The sequence below is a fragment of the Peromyscus maniculatus genome, chromosome 23, assembly GCF_049852395.1.
Source record: "Peromyscus maniculatus bairdii isolate BWxNUB_F1_BW_parent chromosome 23, HU_Pman_BW_mat_3.1, whole genome shotgun sequence".
Taxonomy (NCBI): Eukaryota; Metazoa; Chordata; class Mammalia; order Rodentia; family Cricetidae; genus Peromyscus; species Peromyscus maniculatus.
This window is the reverse complement of record NC_134874.1, coordinates 3,298,791-3,313,976: the sequence shown is the minus strand read 5'-3', so window position 1 is coordinate 3,313,976 and position 15,186 is coordinate 3,298,791. Positions and strand designations below refer to the sequence as shown.

Here is a 15,186-nt window from a genome sequence, read left to right as displayed (position 1 = left end):
CATTCTCTCCATCCTGGAAGAGTTGCTGGGGTGTCACCCTGTCAGACTCCCTAGCCCGGAGAAGCTTCGGCCCAGGAGAGCCTCACCCACCCTGCGGCGGTTCTGGGGCTCAAGGGAAGATCCGAGGTGTTGGGAGGCTTTTGTCCTGGACTCACAGAGGCCTCCTCTCTCTGTGACCTCACAGAAACTTCTGTGTGTGGGCATCTGTGCCCGCCGGCCCGCCCGAGTCCTCCTTCCCTCAGCTCACGCAGGCCCTCCCCCACTCACGGGGGCCGTGGCCTGAGCGTGTGACCCAGGACTTGGGAGGTGGAGGCAGGGGGGTCAGTGAGACTGGAGGCCACGGAACTACCTGAGCCCCCACCCCCAGCCTAAGATACCACTTGGACTGGATTAGCTACCCTTGCTGGCCTCCCGTTAGCGTTACCACTCATTTTAAGGCTTTTCCAAAATTGAGTCAGTGTTCTGTGCTCTGCCACCAGGACGTCGGCCTGGGGCTTCATTGCGTCCTCTGAGCAGTCCTGGAGGGAGGTACCGCTGCCCTCTGCCCAGAGAGGTTAAGTCACCTCCAGAAGACCACCCAGCCCTCAGCAGAGGAGGGAGGTCTGACCCAGGCTGCCCAGCCTGGGAGCCTGCACTGTGCCCTGCCTGACTTGATCTTAAATAAAGCTCAAGGTGTCTCCTTAAGCTTTCCAGTTCTGGTGAATTCATCAGCATTTCCTCCAGGCCTCTCCGCCTTCTCACCCTGTGGAAGGTAGAGACTGGGAGGGACCCGGATGAGGGGGAGAGGGCCAGCCCTCCTCGATGCCCTGGCTTGTGGGGCCCCAGGCACTGCTAGGCTGTCTGGCCATCTTCCCAGAGGGGCCTGCCGGGGCTGCCCTCCCGGGCCCTGCCGCCTGCCCAGGCTTGCGTGAGTCGCCGGGCCCGGTGAAAGCGATCTTTGTCCTCCAGGCCAGGTGACCCAAGGCTCCTAGAGCAGAGCAGGAGCGGTGCATGTGAACCTAGGTCATCCTGTGACCCGCACAGCAGACTGGGCGGCCTCACGGGAGAGCATCTGGAGAGCCTGGGAGGCCAATGATGCCAGGGTTCCTGGGTGCATGGAGCTTTCTAGTTCCATGGGAGCCCTGTTTTCTGCCTTCTGTTTCTTAGACCCTCCCGAGGTCTGTAGGACCCAGGGACTTGTAGGGGTCCTGTCTGTAGCCCTAACTAGCCATGGTCACACTTATGGCTTCTGGGGGCAGGAAGTGTAGCAGGACACAGTGGGTACAGGTGCCCCTGGCTGGAGCTGGGTCAGCTGGGTGTCCTGGTGACTGAGAGCTAAATTTCTTCTGAAAACTTTGTCACTCATGAGCTGGGTGTTTGTGCCCATGGGCCTGGGCTATGAGAGCCAGTGCACCAACCACGCTGTTTATTTTGAGGGCACAGCCGCCACAGAAGGCCCAGGGCTTCCCTTCTGCTGGTCTTTGTGGATTCCAGTGGCCATGAGGGAGGAGCACACAGACCCACTTACTCAGCCCCTTGGGCAATGGGTACAAATCCTGCTTTTCTGTTTCCCTCCCCTTGGCCCAGGAGGGTGGAGACTCTGAGGGACCAGCCTGGCTGCTGTCTGCTGCTGGGCGCCTCCACGCTGTTGGAGATGTGGGTGGTTCTCCCAGTCCGTCCCTGAGCTTGGCTGTCCCTGAATTCTCATCTCCATCCCCAGATAGGATCCTGGGTACCGAGTGGCTCCTTCGTGGGCCCTTCGTCCCTGCCACGGTCAGGGCAGGGTGTGTGTGGCCTGCTTCGAGTCTCATGGCTTTGAAGAACTGAGAGGTCCTTGCTGTTCTGACAGAGGGACCAGGTGAGCATCCAGCCTCACTTCGTGGGTGAGCATGCGTCTCATGAGTGAGCAGGTCCTATGGGATCCAGCCCCGTGGGTGTGGAACTCATCCACTGACTCCTCAGGGCCCGGCACACAGTAGGGCCCGGCACACAGTAGGGCCCAGCACACAGTAGGGCCCAGTGTGTACTTCCGTGGAATGAGCCTGTCAGAGAGGGAGGAAGCTGGTCACATCTCCTGTGCACACAGTAGGCTGTGTTAAATGCCGACGGCATCTGAGCCCTGTGTGCTCACGCAGCCGGGATCCGGGTGTCCACGAACGATCAGATCTCTCCATCAGTAATGGCTGCACCACGACTCCGTCCACAGGGCTCGGCAGAGGGCGGGGTATACAGGAAGTGCTCAGTCACGGCTGATAGGGCTGGACAGAAGAATGGACGGCTGGCAAGAATAAGTGATGAGGGCCCCTGGCTCATTTCCCTCTGTTTCCCAGCACGAGGGCCTGCACACAGTAGGTGCTTGTTTGTATTGAACCAACGTCAAAGCGAGTGTTTTGAGGGTGGGGGTGTGTCTCGTTGATTCGTTTACTGTGGGTGAGCTGGGCTTGGTACACAGAGGTGCTCAATAAATAAATGCACACTGAGCCGAGCGAGTCACTGAGGGAGCTGAATGTATCCCTGGAGCTGGCCCGAATCCTGCTCTTTGTTTTGTTCCTTAGGCTCGGACACACACACACACACACACACACACACACACACACACACACACACACACACACACACACACGGCATACAGCCCTGTGTAGCTCACACGTCCTGGGCCCGCCCGGCCCCTCCGAGAGTCTGTCCGTGTAGAATGGATGGAGAAGAAAGCCGGGTGGGGCAGGCCTCTGTTCTTTCCTGTTGTTCAGGTCCACACAGGTGGACAGGAAACCGCACAGGCTGCTGGGAGCTGCTGCCCAGGCCGGGCCTGGAAGGACTGTGGCACCCTGCCAAGCCCCAGCACCGCCCTGCTGTGGAGCGGCACCCCCAGGACCCCTCTCCCCAGCCACGTTAGTCGTTCTAAATTTAGAGCAGGCTGTGCCAGCCCACACCAGCCATCCAGCCACGGAGTCTCAGGGCCGCCGACCCTGAGGCCCGACCCAGGCCCTGAGGCCCGACCCAGGCTTCCTCAGAGCCCGGCTCCACATCTGCCGTCAGGACAAACCCTCTGACCCCTGTCCACTTTCCCACCATAAAAGGGCATAAAGAGGTTCTTTCTCTTCAGGGTGGGGATCCTGTTCCCCAACACTGGCTGCATGTCTGGCCTCGTCAGACCCCTCCTTCTGAGGGACCGCACCCGAGAGGCAGCTTCAGCAAACCTCGGCTGCCATCTTGCTGTTCATGGGGAGAGGCCGTTTCCCCCAGGGCAGTGTGAGGGGCAGGGTGCAGGCTGCGACTCCAGGTGCAGAGTGTGAGATGGGGTTCACGTGGGGTGCTGGCCCCACATGCCGAGGCCACCTTTAGAGAGTGAGGGGGGGTGCTGTAGTGGGTAGCCATTCCAGCTTTGGTCTGGAAGTTCCGATCCCCATTGAGGACTGGGAAAGGACGCCCTGTGAGCCAGGAAGCCGAGCTCCGCACCCAGCGGCCTGGCTACCCAGCCAATGTCATGCTGCGGTGCTGACCGCTGTCAGCCAGGCTTCAGTTACTGACTCCGCTGATGAGGTCCTGAGCGTGATGGCTGGTGACAGTCACTGCTCTCAGGGTCTTGTCACCCGGTGAGAAGCTCCAATATGAGGATGGAGGCCAGGCCCGTGGTTACATCTGCCATCGCACCGAGAAGTCGGCCGCAAGAGGATCATGAGCTTGAAGTCCGTCTGGGCCACATAGCGAGAGACCCTGTCTGAGAGAAAAGATGGGTGCTGTGGAGATGGAATCCATGTAGAATTGAGGGGCAGCTGTGCACATCTGTAGCCCAGCACAGGCCAGGGGTGGGGGACCCTGAGGCTTGCTGGCTATCGGTCCAGCCAATCAGTGAGAGACCCCGTCTCAGAAGAGAAGGCAGGGATCGATAGAGGACACCTGGTTGTCATCTCCAGCCTCCACATGCTTGTGTACACACACACACACACACACACACACACACACACACACACACACACGATGGACATCTTGCTGTTCATGATTCCCCGAAGCATTTTCTGAAGGGCTTGTGGGTACCAAGCTTTACGGTGGGGTTCCTGCGTACCTCCTCACTCCCACCACCAGAAAGGGTGACAGGCACATGTTCGCATATTTGTAGAACAAGCACCTGCTGGTCTCTCTCCCTAGAGGGCACTTGGTCACCTTTTATGGGTGTCCTGTTTTGTTTTTTCCTACGGCTAGGATAAAATGCCTTGGCCAGAAGCAGCTTGGGGGAGAAAGGATTTGTTTTAGCTTACACTCTCACGTCAGCCCATTGTCGAGGGACACAGACAGACTTTCCTCTTGCCTCCAGTCTCTGAACAGCACAGCATTGACACCTCCTTCCACAGTGTCCCCACTGCCTTGGGCTGGGAGGAGAGGAGTTGGGGGCATGGGAGCTGTGTAATTCTGTGGTCTCCAGGTCATTTCCTATCGGGAACCTGGTTCTCTGTGGTCTCCAGGTCATTTCCTATCGGGAACCTGGTTCTCTGTGGTCTCCAGGTCATTTCCTATCGGGAACCTGGTTCTCTGTGGTCTCCAGGTCATTTCCTATCGGGAACCTGGTTCTCTGTGCTCTCCAGGTCATTTCCTACCGGGAACCTGGTTCTCTGTGGTCTCCAGGTCATTTCCTATCGGGAACCTGGTTCTCTGTGGTCTCCAGGTCATTTCCTATCGGGAACCTGGTTCTCTGTGGTCTCCAGGTCATTTCCTATCGGGAACCTGGTTCTCTGTGGTCTCCAGGTCATTTCCTATCAGGAACCTGGTTCTCTGTGGTCTCCAGGTCATTTCCTCTCGGGAACCTGGTTCTCTGTGGTCTCCAGGTCATTTCCTACCGGGAACCTGGTTCTCTGTGGTCTCCAGGTCATTTCCTATCGGGAACCTGGTTCTCTGTGGTCTCCAGGTCATTTCCTATCAGAAACCTGGTTCTCTGTGGTCTCCAGGTCATTTCCTATCAGAAACCTGGTTCTCTGTGGTCTCCAGGTCATTTCCTATCGGGAACCTGGTTCTCTGTGGTCTCCAGGTCATTTCCTACCGGGAACCTGGTTCTCTGTGGTCTCCAGGTCATTTCCTACCGGGAACCTGGTTCTCTGTGGTCTCCAGGTCATTTCCTACCGGGAACCTGGTTCTCTGTGGTCTCCAGGTCATTTCCTACCGGGAACCTGGTTCTCTGTGGTCTCCAGGTCATTTCCTACCGGGAACCTGGTTCTCTGTGGTCTCCAGGTCATTTCCTATCAGGAACCTGGTTCTCTGTGGTCTCCAGGTCATTTCCTCTCGGGAACCTGGTTCTCTGTGGTCTCCAGGTCATTTCCTATCGGGAACCTGGTTCTCTGTGGTCTCCAGGTCATTTCCTATCGGGAACCTGGTTCTCTGTGGTCTCCATGTCATTTCCTATCAGGAACCTGGGTTCCCTGTGGTCTCCAGGTCATTTCCTATCGGGAACCTGGTTCTCTGTGGTCTCCAGGTCATTTCCTATCAGGAACCTGGGCTCTTGGGGGCTGCAGGGGTCCTGGAAGGGAATGATATTTTAGTACATGGTGAACACTGTCTTGGCTTTTCCTGTGTGCCCTCGATGATGGTCCTGAGTCTTTACTGTTATTGTTTATTTTTGCTCTTTTGTGGGGCCCACCACCCAGCTCCCAAATAAATCACACACAGAGGCTTATTCTTGATTATAAATACTCGGCCTTAGCTTGGCTTGTTTCTGGCCAGCTTTCCTTAACTTTAAGTTATCCCATCTACCTTTTGCCTCTGGGCTTTTACTCTTACTCTGTGGCTTGCCATGTAGCTGGGTGGCTGGCCCCTGGCATCCTCTTCCTTCTCTGGCTCCTTCTCCCTCCTCCCAGATTTCTCCTATTTATTCTCTCTGCCTGCCAGCCCCGCCCCCTCTCTCCTGCCTTGCTATTGGCTGTTCAGCTCTTTATTAGACCAATCAGTGTTTTAGACAGGCAAAGTAACACAGCTTCACAGAGTTAAACAAATGCAGCATCAACAAAAGTAACACACCTTCAAATACTATTTTACAATGCTTCACCACCTTCAGACAGGTGCTTTCTTCGTGGTGAGGACACCCTGTGCGGTCCTATGACCGAGTGAGGTCTCTTCTGCATGCCTGTTGCCAGGAAACGGCATGAACATGCCCTTCCAGAGTTTCTGTGCTCAAAGTCGGAGGGAGACAAGTTGCACTTGGAGATTTCAGTTGTCATGGCTACCGGGACACAGCGAGCCGTGTTCTCAGCCTTAGACCCTCAGCCGACGTGTCTTGGTGCCACGATGTGGCATTTAGATACCTTTTTGAACAGGGTTTTGAGAAGAGATGCTGGCCACCAGTCCCGGGGGCTGCAGCTGACTGACGGGGGTGTCCCTGGCTGTCCCTGTCACCGTCCAGGGGATGCTGTGCTACCCCCCCCCCTCATTTGTCCGTCTGTTCGAGTAAAATTTAAATTAAATTTTACTCATTTATTTACTCTGTGTGTATGTGTCTGCGCCATGGTGTGCATGTGGAGGTCAAGCGAGAAGTTGTAGGAATCCAAGTCAGTGCTCTCGCTCGACCCTGTGGGTCCCAGGGGTTGAACTCAGGTCATGGGGCGTGGCAGCAGACACCTTTACCCTCTGAGCCATCTTGCCGGCCCTCCGCTAACTTTGGTGGCAAGGGGGACCCGGGCCCTCCCTTCCCCAGTGTGGGTTCTGGGGGAATAGACAGATCCCACGAATGTGGAGGAAACAGCCGTTCCCTGGGCTGGTCCGTGAGTGGAGAAGGCAGAACGTAGTGGAGGGAGGCTGCGTGGCTGGAAAGGCTTCTCAGAGGCGGGGAGCCGGACCTGCACCTGTGGGGGTCCAGGAGGAAGGGTTCGGGCATGTACGATCCTGGGTTGGGAACAGCTCAGGAGGCTGAGGCCTGGTGGTCCATACGGCCAGCCTAGAGGTGAGTGCGGGAGGAAGCAGTGGGGGGCTTGGGGGACAGGGCAGAGTGTCTGATTGTATTCTGGGTGTGGCCCGTCTGGGGTCTCGGTGGAGAGTGTGTGGTGGGATACACTAGTATAAAGCTCACGGGGGAGGGGTGGACCAGGAAGACCGGAAACCTGAGAATTGGTGTCCATTGCTTGCATGGGTGGGTAGCCAGGTTCAGATCGAGACGGGAGGTTTTGGGGAAGAGGAACCGGGGAGGATGCTACACTTCTGCCCAGACAGAGCTGGTGTCAGCCCCTGCAAAACACACACACGCACACGCACACTCACACACCCTGCAACCGCAGAGCTGGGGAGAGTGGAAGGGGGGCCAGGCCGGAACTTGCCTTGGGGTAGGTGGGACTGGGGTCCCTCTAATCTCTCACTGGTGGGTGAGCTTGGCTGATAGGGCGGGGTGACCGAGGAAGGTGGGTCCTGCGGGGGGCATAGGGGCCGCTGGGAGGTGATCTAGTGGTGTCTGAGAGGGAGGGAGGGGCAGACACCCCCCCCACCCCGTTTCCCCCCTTGGGAGGAGCAGGTAGGCTCCAGAGCCGGGGTCAAGGGTCATCGGCAGAGTGTGCTGCAGATTAACGGAAGGCAAATTTTCTAGCTTCAGGAGTAGCTTGGGCCTGGGTAGGTCCAGCTGTGGCGTCGTCGTCGTCGGTGGCCAGTTGTAAGTGGTGACATTCACCGCATGCTGGCTGCAAGCCAAGCCTTCCCCAGGCCTCGCCAGAACTCTCAGAGTCGATGGCTGGCTGGTTTTTCTCCCCCCATTCTCAGATTCATCTGGCCAAAGTCCCTCCCGGCCCTGACTCCCATTTTGCCAGAGGTTAAACATTAAATGACCTCATAGCTCTCAGCCAAACAATGAGGGTGCTGCCGGTAAATTACCTGGTGGGAACGTGGATAGGGGCGGTGTTGGCCGGAGAGGGCCCCGTGAAGTAAGAATGAGCTTTACATCTTTAAAAGGTTGTGAAAACACTACACGTGACTTGCAAAGCCAAAAATAGTCGCCATCTGGCATTTTCCAGAGATAATCTTAAGTCCCCGCGTGCGCTGCATCAGTGGATCAACCTGTGCTCTTCCTAGCTTCCTATTTCCCCGCGACAGAACGGACCCAACATGGCGGCCGAGGTTCCTGCCATCATAGGAAGACCTGGTGTACCTTGGGGGAGGCTTTTCCCCATTACCTGCCCATCAGGCTGCTCGGGTGCCAGGATCTGGGGAGCCAGGGGGTTATGGCAGGTTAACCCTCACAAGATGATTGCGAGAAAGCTGTGCTTTGGGAGTCCCAGGACTAAGTGCAGCTGTGGCAGGGTGGCCTTCTGGGTGGCAGGGGTGGGGTGTGGCGTTTTGCTACAAACAGATCCAGTCCCTCTCTCCCTTCCTCACTCCAGGCTTCATGCCTGTGTTTAGTCCACAAAACACCCCACACATCCCACCTGCCAGGGCCTCCCTTAGCGAGGCAGGGTGGGCCAGGGGAAACTACATCCTGGGTTGGCCAAGCCTGAGCGTAGGTGCCCTGAGCAGGTGGGTCTGGGCTCCTGTGTCATGCATGGGTTAGGGAATCTCAGACTCAGGAGCAAGATGCTTGCCGGCCTGTGGGGTGCTGCAGCAGATTGGGGGGACTACGGGGGGGGGGGTCCCACCATGGGGGAAATGACAGGTCACTTTGTCCTGAGGTATGGGGGCCTGTGGAAGGGCTTGCAGTTTGGGCTGCTAGGATTCTACTGGAATGTGATGGGATGTGGCCCAGCGTGGCGTTCTGGAACTCTGTGTGTGTGTGTGTGTGTGTGTGTGTGTGTGTTAGGACCCAGCGTGGTGTTCTGGAACTCTCGTGTGTGTGTGTGTGTGTGTGTGTGTGTGTGTGTGTGTGTGTGTGTGTGTTAGGGCCCAGCGTGGTGTTCTGGAACTCTCGTGTGTGTGTGTGTGTGTGTGTGTGTGTGTGTGTGTGTGTGTGTGTGTTAGGACCCAGCGTGGTGTTCTGGAACTCTCGTGTGTGTGTGTGTGTGTGTGTGTGTGTGTGTGTGTGTGTGTGTGTGTTAGGGCCCAGCGTGGTGTTCTGGAATTCGTGTGTGTGTGTGTGTGTGTGTGTGTGTGTGTGTGTGTAGGGGGGTGACTCAGAAGTGGAGCTCTGGAGAAACCTGACACAAGAGACCATCCTCCAGCAGCTGTGAGGAGGCATGGGCTTTCCTGCCGCCTCTGAGGAGATGAGGAGAGGGGCAGGGCCAGGGGAGCCGTGATAAAGTGATGGGGGTTGGGTGCGGGGCGTCAGAGTGGCCAGTCACCTCCTAATCATTTGAGCCGTGGCTACTAAGAGGGTGGGCAGAGCATGAGTCTCACGCTCAGACTGGCCACCAAGTGGGCATCCTCCAGCCTCCACCCCCTGCCTGTTTCTTCATCTGTGTGGCACACACGTGTGTTTGCCTCACATAAGGTGAGAGGGTCATTTTCATTCTGTTTACCAAACACAAGCAAGCAGAAGGCCACACAGCAAAGACCCAGAGAGGCCAGTGGTAGCTCTGGGAGCCAGGCCGGCCACTCGGGTTTGAGGATCTCTTGAGGCAGAGCCGAGTCTGTCCAGAACCAGTAACCAGGTGATGGGGTGGAGGTGGAGGTGCCCTGGGGTCCAGCCATTTCTCTTTACATTACAGGATGAGGGTCCTGTGGCTGCAGGCACCCACCATTGTGGGAGCCCATTTTCAGGTTCCTCGGGGCTTTACCCAGCAGGTCCGCATAGAGGATGATTAGGACCACCGGCCTGAGTGCAGGTGTCTGAGATGGTCTGCACTTGGCTGTGCTGGGGGAGGTCTTTTGCTTCAACCCTTGGCATTTCTATAAGTACTCTGGGGTGGAGCCAGTCAGGGCCTGTTGGAATAGGTTCCAGGCCCTCTCGAGGCTATCCTTTATTTTCTATCTGTTTATCTCTACAATCTCAGTCCTTTTATCTAATATTTCCTGCTGCTCGCACTCAAGAAAACTCTGTGGGGTTGGTGGGTAAACGTCCCACACACCATAAGCTGGTGTGGCTCCCTCACTATTTCATGCTTCCACTGGGCACCTCTGTTCACTCCCTGGCACTGTGCCGTGATTTCCCATAACTTGGGCAGAAAACAGTATGGGGCAGGGAAGAGGTGCCCCGCGCCCAATGGGAGCACAGTGTCCTTTCTTGAACCTCAGTCATCAGCGTCAGCCACCAGCAAAGACTCACCGGCTGCCAGTGCCTTGCTCTAGAGTGGTGAGCTGTGACCTCTCCTTCCCTATAATTCTCCCAGCCTCAGGTGTTGTGTTACAGCAAAGCAGACAGGCAGACCTGCCTGGAAGGCCGGTGAGAACCGAGGCTGGCCACACCCACCTCGGCGAGCTGCTGCCACAGCTCCGACGGTCCCTGCTCCTAGCCGGTGGGTTCTGCACCCAGCACCACCCCAGCTGCGTCCACCAGTCAAGCTCCTTCTAACCCCTCATCACCTTCACCGTGGCCCTCAGATCTTGGGGAGCTACTCTGGGGCAGCTAAGTGCAGCGGTCTCACATCTCGGAGATCAACACCCCTCCCAGGGGCCAGGCATCTCCCCCAGTCCTGCCTCTGGTTCCTTCTTCATTGATCCCAAATCCTGAAATGCAGTTGTGGGCGGAAAGAAGGCTGGTGGGCAGCTCCTTCGCTTGAGGGCAGGTGCAGTTCGCGGGGCAGGTGGGGTGCGTTTGAAGCCCTCCTCTGTGCTGGGCCCAGTCTCCCGGCTCCCCGGTGAGGGGCCACGGAGGACCCCAGACCAGCCTCCTCACAGCAGGGCCACATCCCAGTACTCCACAGTGGGGGAAATGTGGCTTCCCACCCGAGCCGGATGGCGCACGACGCCTCCGCCTGTTTCTCGAAAGCCCTCCTTTCTGGGTGATCCCCCTCCCTCGGCCAAGTTAACTAACAGCGTGCCCTGAAATGACGGCTGGAGAACGTGGATGAACGAACACAAGGAAATGGCGGCGTGCTCGGCGTGGTTATAAATAACCTGGGTGGACTGGAAGGTGGAGGCCAAGATGCTGTAGTTTCCTCCTTATCAGACTCCTTTCCTTGTTGCTATGGGAACTGGCCTAGGGATGCCGGGAGTTCTGTGAGTCGGTCCAGGCCTCAGTCGTTCATGTTTACATGGTGGGTGGGCGTGGGGAGTGTCTGTGAGGGTTCTGGGTGAGCCAGATGCAGCCCAACTGTGCCCGGGGGTCTCAGCAGATGGCCGGTAAACTGAGTCATGGGCCAGCATGCTCAGTGGTTTGAGGGAGGCTTCTCAGAGGAGGGGATGTCTGGACTGCACATCCTGATCTTGGACCAGGAGTGAAAGGCGTGGAAGGGCGTTCCAGCCAGAGGGGACAGCGTGGTGGACGTGTGGAGGAGAAAGGGCGTGGACGGTGTGGCGTGTTCCAGGATGTCCAGTGTGTCCAGAGCAAGTAGATGAGTGGGGGAGAGGAAGTCCTAGGTTATCAGAGTCTGGGCCACAGGCATCTGCCATGTGGAACCAGTCACCCGATGGATTTCCCATGGGGCCCAGGACAGCATATGTGGCCTGGAAGAGCTGTGCCCATGGGCCGGCCTCTGAGATGGTGTCTCGGGTCTCGGGAGGTGTTTGAACAAGATGACGAGCTAAGACAATTTCTTGGGGACGCACACCTCCAGGAGGGCTTGCCCTGAGCTGGACCAAACCTCCTGGGTTTGCTTAGCCCCACCACCTTAGGTCTCATGTAGCCCAGGTTGGCCTCAACCTCTCTGTACAGCCAAGGATGACTCTGAAGTCCTGATCCTCGTGCTTCTACGTCCTGGGTGCTGGGGGCCCCAGACCCTCCCCTTCATTGCTGGTTTATGTGGTGCTGCCTTGATTGATAAGCCCTTTCCCGACCTCTCTTGAGGGAACAGAGCCTCGGAGGAGACCCCCAGCTACGGGTCAGGCCTAGGGCCACAAAGCTCCGTCCAGGGAAGAAGACTGGATTTGCTCAGGCTTCATGACCCTTCCACTTTGTGTGGACCCGGGGATTCATCTCCAGGCTGTTAGGTGGAAGGGGGGTGCGGTGGGCATTGTGACCATTGGCAGCGTTGGCAGCGCCCAGCTTCCCAGGGAGCCCTAGGAACTCGGAGTCTCACAGAGAGTGGTGACCATAGTCATGAAAAGGCCTTGGGGGCAGATGGGGCCCTTGGGGGGGGGGGTCTGACGCGGTGTGTGACTTCTGACTCCCACCCTGAAAGGGAAAGAGGCAGTGAAGGTGTTAGAGCCAGCCAGAGGGGCCTGGAATCAAGTCACAAGTCCTGGCCCTGGAGCTGGCTCTCCTCACGGTACCGCCCTGCTGTGAAGCGAGGGAGGGTGGCCGTGATGGACTCACCCGCTCGCCCAATGGTGAAATGGGGTGAGAGGTGTGGGCAGCTCCCAGCTTGGGAACACCTTTGGGTAATGGTTTTATTACTGCTTTCTTATCAGCTCCCAGATACCCCACCTCCTCATCGCAACCTTTCCCCTTTGCTTAGCAGTGTTTCTCGGTTAGGTTCATCATCTCTGTCCGTCCCCTGGTTGTGCATCGGCCCCTGGCTCGTGGGTCACACACACACACACACACACACACACACACACACACACACACACACACACACACACACACAAGCCGGCTGTTCCTTTTGGTGGTTTCTCCCACTAAACCAGGAAATCTCGAGGGCATGTGCTTGAGACAGATTTGGGGAGGAGTGGTGGTGCCAGGCTTGAGGTGCCTGTGGGGTCCCCCTCCTCCTTGGCTACTTTAGATCCAGAGAGGCAGCTGAACTATGCAGGGACCGACCACAGCTCTATTCCATGTCAGACTGATGTATGTGGAGGAACTAGCTGTTCAGGGAGTGTTGGTTGGATGGATGGATGGATGGATGGATGGATGGATGGATGGATGGATGGATGAATGACAGAGTCTTCCCTTCTGAGACCCGAGGGCTGTCTGTCCCACCTCACACTGTGGTTGACATCCTCAGTTCCTCCTGGATCCCCACAGCTCCCCCAGTTTTGCAGATTCCTTGTGCAAGGGAGGTTTGCTTTCAGGATGCCTGCGGCGGTGTCCCCAGAGTTTCCTGGAGAGAATAGCGTTTGCAGAAACAGCCCTCTGGGGGCACTGCCGGTGCTGCCCCAGATTCAGGAGTGGCGCTTTTTATAGCCCCACTCCCAGAGCACGTGGTGCCCCTGGAAGCCAGCGCGAGCAGCCCGCATCTGGCTCCCCGCTTTCTCCTGCTCCTGTCTCTCTGAAGGAGGCTGAATGCCGGGATCCACTGCGATCCCTGCGCCGCAGCGCTGTCGACTCCACCACTTAACAGCGGTGTGGTGCTGGGCTGGTCATGTCCCTGCCCTGCACCGTCCATCTCTAAAATGGTAGCCTGTTGTGTGGTTGGCAGGAGCAGATGAGGCGTGACAGGGAGGCAGTCCAGTGACCGTGAGGCAACATGGTGGTGTGTGTGATGATGTAATGACAGCACTGTGAGGTCACACGGTATTGCATCACAGTGACACCATTACCCTGCTGGTGACATGATATGTATGATACACGGTACGGGACAGGGTGCCCTGGTGTTTGGCCATAGCTGGTGCTCAGGGGACAGTGAGGATGTTGGCAGAGAGCTCTTGGCCTGGTCTCCATATGCAGAAACAGGTGGGGATGTCTATGCTGGTGACTAACTGTCAGGTGAAGCGTAGAAGAGGCCTGGCCATAGGCTGGAGCAGGGACAGAGCTGAGGACACAGAGGTGTCCGCTGAGATCTGCCCCCAGCGTGGCTCATGGCTGGCTTAGACCATTTGCAAATAGGGAACCCGGGTTTTGAGTTCTTTGCTAGCTGGTCATTGGGGTGAGCCCCTGTGCATAGCTCTGATCCAGACAGTGTTCTAGGGTTGGTACAACCAGAATGGGCATGGGCAGAAGGTCAAATGTGCCCTCTAGAAGTAGGGACAGGAAGGAGTCGACCAGCCACGTCCATGACAAAGCATGTGCTTGGTGGCTTCCTCTGTGAAAGCAATCAGAGTTTTAGTTATTGCTCAGTAATAACTAACTGACTAAAACCAGTAGCCAATCACAGATGACTGGATGTAGCTAATCGGTGCGGAGGGGACAGGGTAAGACCAGTGAGGTCAGGAAACAACAAAACAATCAATAACCAAGATGAATAATATTTTAAATGAGTACATTAAAGAAAAATGAAAGCAAAATCCTATGAAGAACAGAGAATCTTTATAATAAATTTCGGTTTTACTCAATTATTGAAAAATAAATAAAGTTAATGTGAATACTTAAAAAAAAAAAAAAGAACAGAGAATCAATACTGGAAAAGTCAAGGTCAGTGTCATGGAGCCTTCCTCCACCCCTGGATCCGGACACTCGGGTAGCCCTAGCCTGTCCACCTCTCTTGGCTGAGCACTGGCTGCTTCTTTTCTTTCTTCCTTCCTTCCTTCCTTCCTTCCTTCCTTCCTTCCTTCCTTCCTTCCTTCCTTCCTTCCTTTCTTTCTTTTTCTTCTTCCTCCTCCTCCTCCTCTTCCTCCTCTTCTTCCTCTTCTTATTCCTCTTCTTCTTCTCTCTCTGCTGTGAGCCAACCTCTCTTCACCCACCCCACCCATCCCACCCTACCCCTTGCAGTTCCCTGTGTACCAGATCCCGGCTTGCCTCAGGACCTTTGTGATCAGGGCCGGGAGTCTGAGGGTAGCTTGGCCGAGTGGCCGAGCTTAGTGTCTCCATGAGATTCTAGTCAGGATATTTGCCACGGTTCTTGTTCTTAGGGTCTGACTGGGGACGGGCACCTGTCTCCATCCAGTGGTCAGCCATGGTGCTAACATGGAACCCTGGTCTCTTTCTTCCCTGTGGGCCTTTCTGTGACTCCACCTGAGCATCCAACATGGCTGCCACCTCATGCCCCAGCGCCACCCAGGAGAGCCGGCCTCACTGAGCTGGGCTTGGGGACCAACCCTGATACACTGTGGGAGGGGCACTCCCAGTGTAAGACTAAGCGGGCATCCTCAGGGGGCCTCGGGGAGGCAGCCCACCACACACAACCCTGTATGTGACTCGGCTCCCTGGGCCTTAGTCTTCCCTTTTAGCAAATGGGATCCTTGAAAGGTCCATCAGGCTTAGGAGATAGGATGTCAATCAGTAGCCATGATACGGCCCTATGACCCTCCATAATAACACGTGACCATGTACCTGGGCCCGAGGAGGTGCACTCAGTCTCACTATTAAATGAATAAGAGGTGCTGGACCCTAGAGGCTTG

At 56.5% G+C, this 15,186-nt stretch overlaps 1 protein-coding gene across 6 annotated transcripts in view; it reads left to right on the top strand.

Moving 5' to 3' along the window:
• Kiaa1671 (KIAA1671 ortholog) overlaps positions 1–15,186 on the top strand; it is a 148,932-nt gene that overhangs the window by 76,038 nt on the left and 57,708 nt on the right. The window lies entirely within an intron of this gene.